At 47.2% G+C, this 7,296-nt stretch overlaps 1 pseudogene; it reads right to left on the bottom strand.

Moving 5' to 3' along the window:
* Positions 1-4,685: 4,685 nt before the first annotated feature.
* Positions 4,686-4,803, bottom strand: LOC124778474 (annotated as a pseudogene).
* Positions 4,804-7,296: the final 2,493 nt, after the last annotated feature.

The raw sequence follows: 7,296 nt of genomic DNA, 5'->3' as shown, positions 1-7,296 counted from the left end.
ACTTCTCTAGCCCAGATACCCCCTGTTTTATTTTATAAATGCCTCAAATGTGTTGGTAAACTTGAGAAAAGTTTGACAACATTGATGATGAGGGCGACGTTGTCTTAGAACAGAAAGCGGTTGAAAGTTTCAATTATTACTGTTAAAAACATAAGAACCTCTGCCTCACACCTCTTAAAATTGATAATATTAAATTCTGTGTTTTGTTTCAGAATAACTTCGTAGTCCCGGACGGAATGTTCATTGTACTACTGACAATGATCGGCTCTTTCCTCACTACCGTGTCCAGCGAGAAGCTCTTCACCCTGATGCGTCCATTGCACCAAGATGATGAACAGTACGAATACGAGCGAACTGTAACACGACTGGCGACGTGGTATTTCCAAGGGAGCTACAAAGTGACTGCAGTTCCTCTCGGTCCTAGAAGTGGCGATTTAGTTGCGAATGTTGTGGCCGACGTTTACAGAAGAGCTTCTCTACCGTTCGTGATGTCAGCGAGTGTGTCTAATGGGCACATCGTAGGAGACGACGTGCTGGTCGTTGTCGGTGAGGATGTGGACGAGAAGAATATTTCCGGCGAGCTGAGTTCTCTGCAGCCGAATAACAAGTGCTTGCTAGTCAGGGAAATTGGTGCGGAGCACGAGGGAGCTTCGGCCGACCGCACGCTACAGGTACTGGAGGAGTTGCTGTTCAGCAGAGGCGTCGTCCAGGTGCTGCTCTACGCGCCGGGGCTTCTCCAGCGCGGACACGACACGGCGCGGTTCCAGCCGACCGCTACGGGCGCTGCGCGCGCGGTGCTGGACTCCAGCGCCCGGATACTGGAAGAGGCGCCGCGGCCCTCGCGGCTGTTCGGGCTGCAGCAGCTGAACGGCGCACCGGCCAAGGTGTCCATGTTCGAGAGCCCGCCCGACGTGTACCGCGTGGGCGGTCGGCTGGTGGGCGTGGACGCGGAGGTGCTGTCCGCACTGGCGCGCTACGCCAACTTCTCGCCGGCGGTGGCGGCGCCCGCCGACGGCCAAACCTTCGGCCACTGGCTGCCCTCCGGCGGCTACACGGGCGCGCTCGCAGACCTGCTGCTCGGCGGCGCGCTGCTCGCGGCCAACGCGCGCTTCCTCAAGGAGTACGCGGCGCCGCTGCTCGAGTTCGTGACGCCGCCCGCCTACTCGGATCAGCTGTGCGTCGTGGTGCCGCGTGCGCCGCGCACCAGCTCCCTGCGACTCTTCCTCGCCGCCTTCCCGAGCACAGTGCTCGTCAACATGGCCGTCATGCCTATTCTCACCGCCGTCATCTCGCACGCCATCAACTGCGTCGTCTACAGGTAACAATGGGCACCACATAAGTACGAGGCACGTTCTGTAAGAAACGTAACACATTCTTCTTTTCTCGGGCAATTTCCGCTGAGGAAATACGGAATTTACTGTGGGACACCGTGGAATATTTCCATTCAGCCCCTACAGTCTCATGAAGGTCCGATAGGTGACGACGCTTTACGAAGCCCTCAAAATGGCGTCTATAGCGGAGTTGGTTTCGAAGCAGACAGCTGGTTCAGAGTATCTTCAGGCGAGAAAACAGAGGATCACAGATATTCATAGGCGTTTGCAGAATGTCTACGGCAGGCTGTTCCAGCTCGTCGGTTCCGTTGTGAGCCGCGGAGCGCTCCCTGCTCCAGGGAGCCGTGTCGCTCGCTGTGGCCATTAGAGTGGGCCGGCACGCCGGCACGTGGCACGGCTGGCTGAGGCAGGCGGCAAGGCAAGCGTTTTGATGCGCCAGCTGCGTCTTACAAGATCGACAACCTCATACTCTTAGTTGCTAAGACGTGGTGACATGCTACACCAGGAAATACGATGTTCAGGAAATAAATAAGAAACAACTGTTTAACAAGAGCCTCTGTTGCTTGACATTTTCTTATCATTACAAGATCGGAAATATCAGTCGTCAAAGTGTTCGCAGCGTTAATGCAGAGGGTGGCCTTCATTGTTGCATCCTGAAGAAACGATCGTTCCTTACTTATTACTCTTTTGATTGCTGAGATAAGCTGCTCACAAAAATCCAAACAGGCACATGATCTGAGCGGCATTGTTGTGAAGCTTGGGAAATGTTTTTTGCTGTAATGAACGATACCATCGTGACAAATCCAACGTGTTGTAATACCTCTCTTTCAACAAAGTTGAATTTTGCAAATAAATAATCTCCAATTGAAGTGACGATGAAAAGTCATCGGAGGAAAGTGAAAAAGGAGTGCTGAGCACCTTAAGTTCCATTTCCAAATTAGTGAGGTCTCGGAATCGTGTTTCAAACGACGTGATGAGCTGCTTTAACTTTGCGTGGTAATCGCCGAAAGTAGTACCTTCAGGTAGTTTTAAGGAAGCAAGACGATTGAAGAACGTTGAATGTCCAATACTCATCTGCCTCTCAAATAAACGTATCTTTTTCATGAACGCTTTGATTTGGTCGTGCATGTCGACGATTAGCTGCCCTTTGCCCTGCAATGACAGATTTGAATTATTCAGATGCATAGTTATGTCAGCTAGGAACGCCAAGTCTGATATCCATTTTATATCTTTCAGACAACGCATTTATTCCCCTTTCATATCGAGAAAAAGGGATATTTCCTCACGAATGGCATAGTAAACATCAAGAACTTTTCCCCGACTCACCCAACGAACTGTACTGTGGTAAGGTATATCCCCATACTCCGCTTCCATACCTTTCAGGAATCCTTTGAATTGGCGTTGATTCATACCGTGACGCATATCTTTCAGACAACGCATTTATTCCCCTTTCATATCGAGAAAAAGGGATATTTCCTCACGAATGGCATAGTAAACATCAAGAACTTTTCCCCGACTCAACCAACGAACTGTACTGTGGTAAGGTATATCCCCATACTCCGCTTCCATACCTTTCAGGAATCCTTTGAATTGGCGATGATTCATACCGTGACGCAGCACAAAATTCACACACTTCACGACATCTTTCATTACACCACCTAGTTCTACTGTTTCAGCACACTGTGCCTCTTGGTGAGTAAAACAATGAAGAGTCAAAAGGTCTTTCCCGAATTCGTCCCTGAGTTTATTTTTCAAACGAGAAGCAAAGCCTTGGTGACGCCCCATCATTTGTGGTGCACCCTCTGTCGCTACAGAATGGAGCTTTTCCCACAGCAAATTCATATTGTCCACTGATTCACAAACAGCTTCAAAAATGTCACGTCCTGTTGCTGTGAAATCGAGTGGTACCACATCCAAGAGTTCTTCAGTTATTTTCAGCTCCATGTCGACACCACGCACAAAGACTGCAAGCTGAGCACAGTCCGATTTGTCGGTGCTTTCGTCAAGCGCTAGCGAAAATGCAACAAAGCTCTCCGCCTTTTTCCTGAGCTGTGTCTCTAAATCCGCTGCCATGTCCAGGATTCGACGAGACATTTTTTGCTACGACAGGCAAACCCCTTCAATTGCCTGCACCTCCCTTGGAAACAAACATTCTGCAACTGCTACCATGCACGATTTTACGAGTGGTCCCACCGAAAACGGCTTGCCACTCGTCACAAAGATGTGAGCGACCCTGTAGCTTGCTCGAATTGCAGATTCAGTATATTGTACCTCTTCGCAGAATTAAATACTTTGTGGACGACCATCCCTCTCAAGGAATAGAAAGGTATCCTCCAATAGAGGTACAGGGCTCCCGCGGCTAGTCATAGCTGTCACTGAACACGGATTATTGCGTCAGTTGCGGCTGCATGCGGCCAGGGGCAGTGAGTTCGCTTTCCCCCTCCACGCGGGTTCCGAGCTGCCGCAGTGAGCGCTCCGGAGCGCTCCGGGTCCCTGGAACTCGGTTGGAACAGCCTGAGTCTAAGGAGAGCTGACTGTGATAAACGCATGATGGGTCGTTGGGCAAGGCGTCTGTCATCATCACAAGACGGTCGCGCGAACCTGCCGATCTCACGCGTGACAGCTGGCCACACACAGCTGCGACTTCAGCAGTGTTCGAACGTGCGGACACTCTCACACGAGGTGCTCGACGGATCCCAACTAAACACCTCACTGTTCAACTGGACGTCGTCTCTGTTGATAGCGTTGACACACTCTTCCACCAGTTGGGCTACTCAAAGGTGTGTACCCGCTGGGTTCCTCGCCGTCGAACAGACAACCATAAAGAGTAACACAGGATCATCTGTGCAGAACTGTTTCCGCGTTACGAAGCTGATGGTGACACGTTTTTCCCTAACATTATCACAGGTCATGGAGCATGAATGATCCCTTCGAACATGAAACCAAATGGCAATCTACTGAGTGGTGCTACGTGATCTCCCCTCCGAAGAAAAAGTTCAAAGCCGCACCCTCAGACGGTGAAGTCTTCTGGGACTCTGAGGGATTTATAGTGTTTGATGTTGTAATCTCCCTCCCTCCTTCCTTCTTCCACCTACTGTCCACATTAAACAATGCCCAGTCCAGGTAATTCATAAACTAAAACTACACTCCTCCCGAACAGGCCATGAAGGCCCAACGGTACTGACCGGCCACCGTGGCATCCTCAGCCCACAGGCGTCACTGGATGCGGATATGGAGGGGCATGTGGTCAGCACATCGCTCTCCCGACCGTACGTCAGTTTCCGAGACCGGAGCTGCTACTTCTCAATCAAGTAGCTCCTTAGTTTGCCTCACAAGAGCTGAGTGCACCCCGCATGCCAACAGCGCTAGGCAGACCGGATGGTCACCCATCCAAGTGCAAGCCCAGCCCGACAGCGCTTAACTTCGGTGATCTGACGGGAACCGGTGTTACCACTGCGGCAAGGCCGTTGGCAGATAATTAATAAGCAAAGTCTTTTATGAAGATCTGAGTGGAGCGAAGATTACAATAAAATTTCAAGTTTACTTAGCTTGTCATGTTGAGATGCCTCCAGTTCTTCTTGTCTAGGGGTCTAATTCTTGATGCTGAATTCTTGATGTCCTCACAGTTAGTTTGAACCAAATAAGTTGGAAGACTGTTGTAACAGAATTTTTTACGTAAATATATTTTCCACTGAATTTATCACATTTTAGTATAACATACGGTACTGTGATTTTTCACATTAACAAAGCCGAAACTACATTGTTCGCACCTATAATACAAAAATACGTCCGGTCACATCAGAGGCACGCTTACGACTCTCACAGACTGCGGAAATAACAATATTCCAAAGGGTTTACAATTTTTCTTAACAAATGCATTCCTACTAGTTTTCTGCAGTGAACAAATGGTGTGTTGTGGAGCGATCACTCTGTTGTAGAAATAATTCAAAAGCCAAGATCGCTTAAACACTGTTTACTAGATGACCGGTTTCAACACACTAAAGGTGCCATCATCGGATCTGTGAAAATATAACATGACAGGTTTGAGGGAGGGCTTACATAAGTTACACTATATACATTACTATTAGTACAGTACCACATACCTGAATGTAGCTTAACATGTATAGATCATTTGGATATAACGACACATGAGGCAGACCAGCTGATATAAAATCATTGTCGCAGAAATAAAAACTGCTCTCGTGGTCATTCTATTCTATCAGATATATAAAACCGAAGTCACAAGATGTCTGACGGAATAGAATGACCATGAGAGCACACCTTTAATGTGTTGAAACCGGTCATCTAGTAAACAGTGTTTAAGCGATCTTGGCTTTTGAATTATTTCTAGGACTTGTTTTCGCTACATTATTAATTTCATAAATGAATCCTGAAATAATCATGGTAAACAGTACAGGATTGCGTACTTAATAATAGAAATTTTAAGTGTGCAAATAAAATCGTAATTTCAAATGTTACCAAAAGTAAATAATTTTAACTGTACATTCAGAATTAGTTCTTATAGATTGTAACATCGAAACTAAAATATTTTACGAAGTAATTCCTTTTCATAAATTTTCGCTTTATATGTAACATACTGTGTATAAAATTACATGAAAGTTTTCAGAAAAGCAAATGAGATAATATTGACCTGTCCAAAAATTGAAAAATAATACTGGTATCGACAATTACTGTTGAGGCAAAGTAATGCTGGAGCAGGATGTCCCCTCGCAATGCCCTCCCTCATTGTGCAACAGACGACTCCGAAGTGTGTTGTGCTACCTTCAGGAAATTGAAAAGAAAAGACTTCAGTTTGTTTGTCTCCACAAAAATGCAAACGAAATGCTCCTTGCCCATTGCAACGAAGGCCACATATGTCTGCGCAAAACTTCATTGCACTGTCTTCCTCATTCACTTTACAGCTCGGACTTCATACGTTTTGAGTTCCAGCTGTTTGGCCCAATGAAGGAAGCACTCTGCGGGAAGCAGTACGTGGATGATGGGGAAGTTGTTGAAGTAGCAAAACGTTGGCTCCAACGGCGACCAGTACAGTGGTACCATGTTGGCAGGAAGGCCGTTCCGGAGATTTTAATGAGCAGTAGGTTTTTGTAGCCAAAAGAGAGGGGGAATAACATATCTGCTTTGAGAAAAACATACATTACATTACTTCTTGAACGTTCGTCATAGTTTCCCGCAGCCATCACAACACCTGTCCCCTTTGGGCGTATTGCTTCCGTCACATGGTCTGGTCACCAAAGCATATCCGTGGTTCAGTTCTGGAGCTCTTGTTACTGTCTCCTCGCCTCCCTCCTCCACTTCCCGCCACTAATTATAACTTACTGTAAGCCCAATTTTTAGAATTTCACAGATGTCTTTTCTTACACTATCCGATGAAGTATTCGGACACCCTATGTAATTGACTTCATTGCCACGAGAGACGGACCCGCCAGTGTTAAAGGATGAGAAAGTACTTTGCTGTCGACAGAGAAGTAGTAACAGCAAAACGGATCATCGAGTGGAGGCACTTCTGGGTGAAGTCAGGATAGCTGCTGGCAACCTGTGAAGCGTCAACGACGCTATACAACATTGATATACAACATTATTAGAGTTCGATCATTTGTTATCAATGTTTATAAGTCGTAGTTCTTCTGCATCAGACTCGCCTGGGTCTAACGCGTTAAAACGAACCGCATACAGCGGTCGAGAAGCTTCTCGTAAACCATACATTTCTTTAATCAATGCTAAGCGACAGCGGCAATCCGGTGGAAGGCTTTGGGCTTTGCGAATGCCTCGAGAATGTTACTGCCATCAAGCGTAGTGCCAGCAGTGTAGTACAGAGGAAGTAGTGTGACAGTATGGATGGGTTTTTCCTTGTTAGGCGATTGTTGTTTTATCATCGTGACAGTGCATACTGTCATCAAGCAGCATCTGCGAGGCAACGGTTTATGGACACTGGTAGTAGTGG

This window comes from Schistocerca piceifrons, chromosome 2 (genome assembly GCF_021461385.2).
Source record: "Schistocerca piceifrons isolate TAMUIC-IGC-003096 chromosome 2, iqSchPice1.1, whole genome shotgun sequence".
NCBI lineage: Eukaryota > Metazoa > Arthropoda > Insecta > Orthoptera > Acrididae > Schistocerca > Schistocerca piceifrons.
The sequence above is the reverse complement of the archived record's forward strand: the minus strand, read 5'-3'. Positions and strand labels throughout refer to the sequence as shown.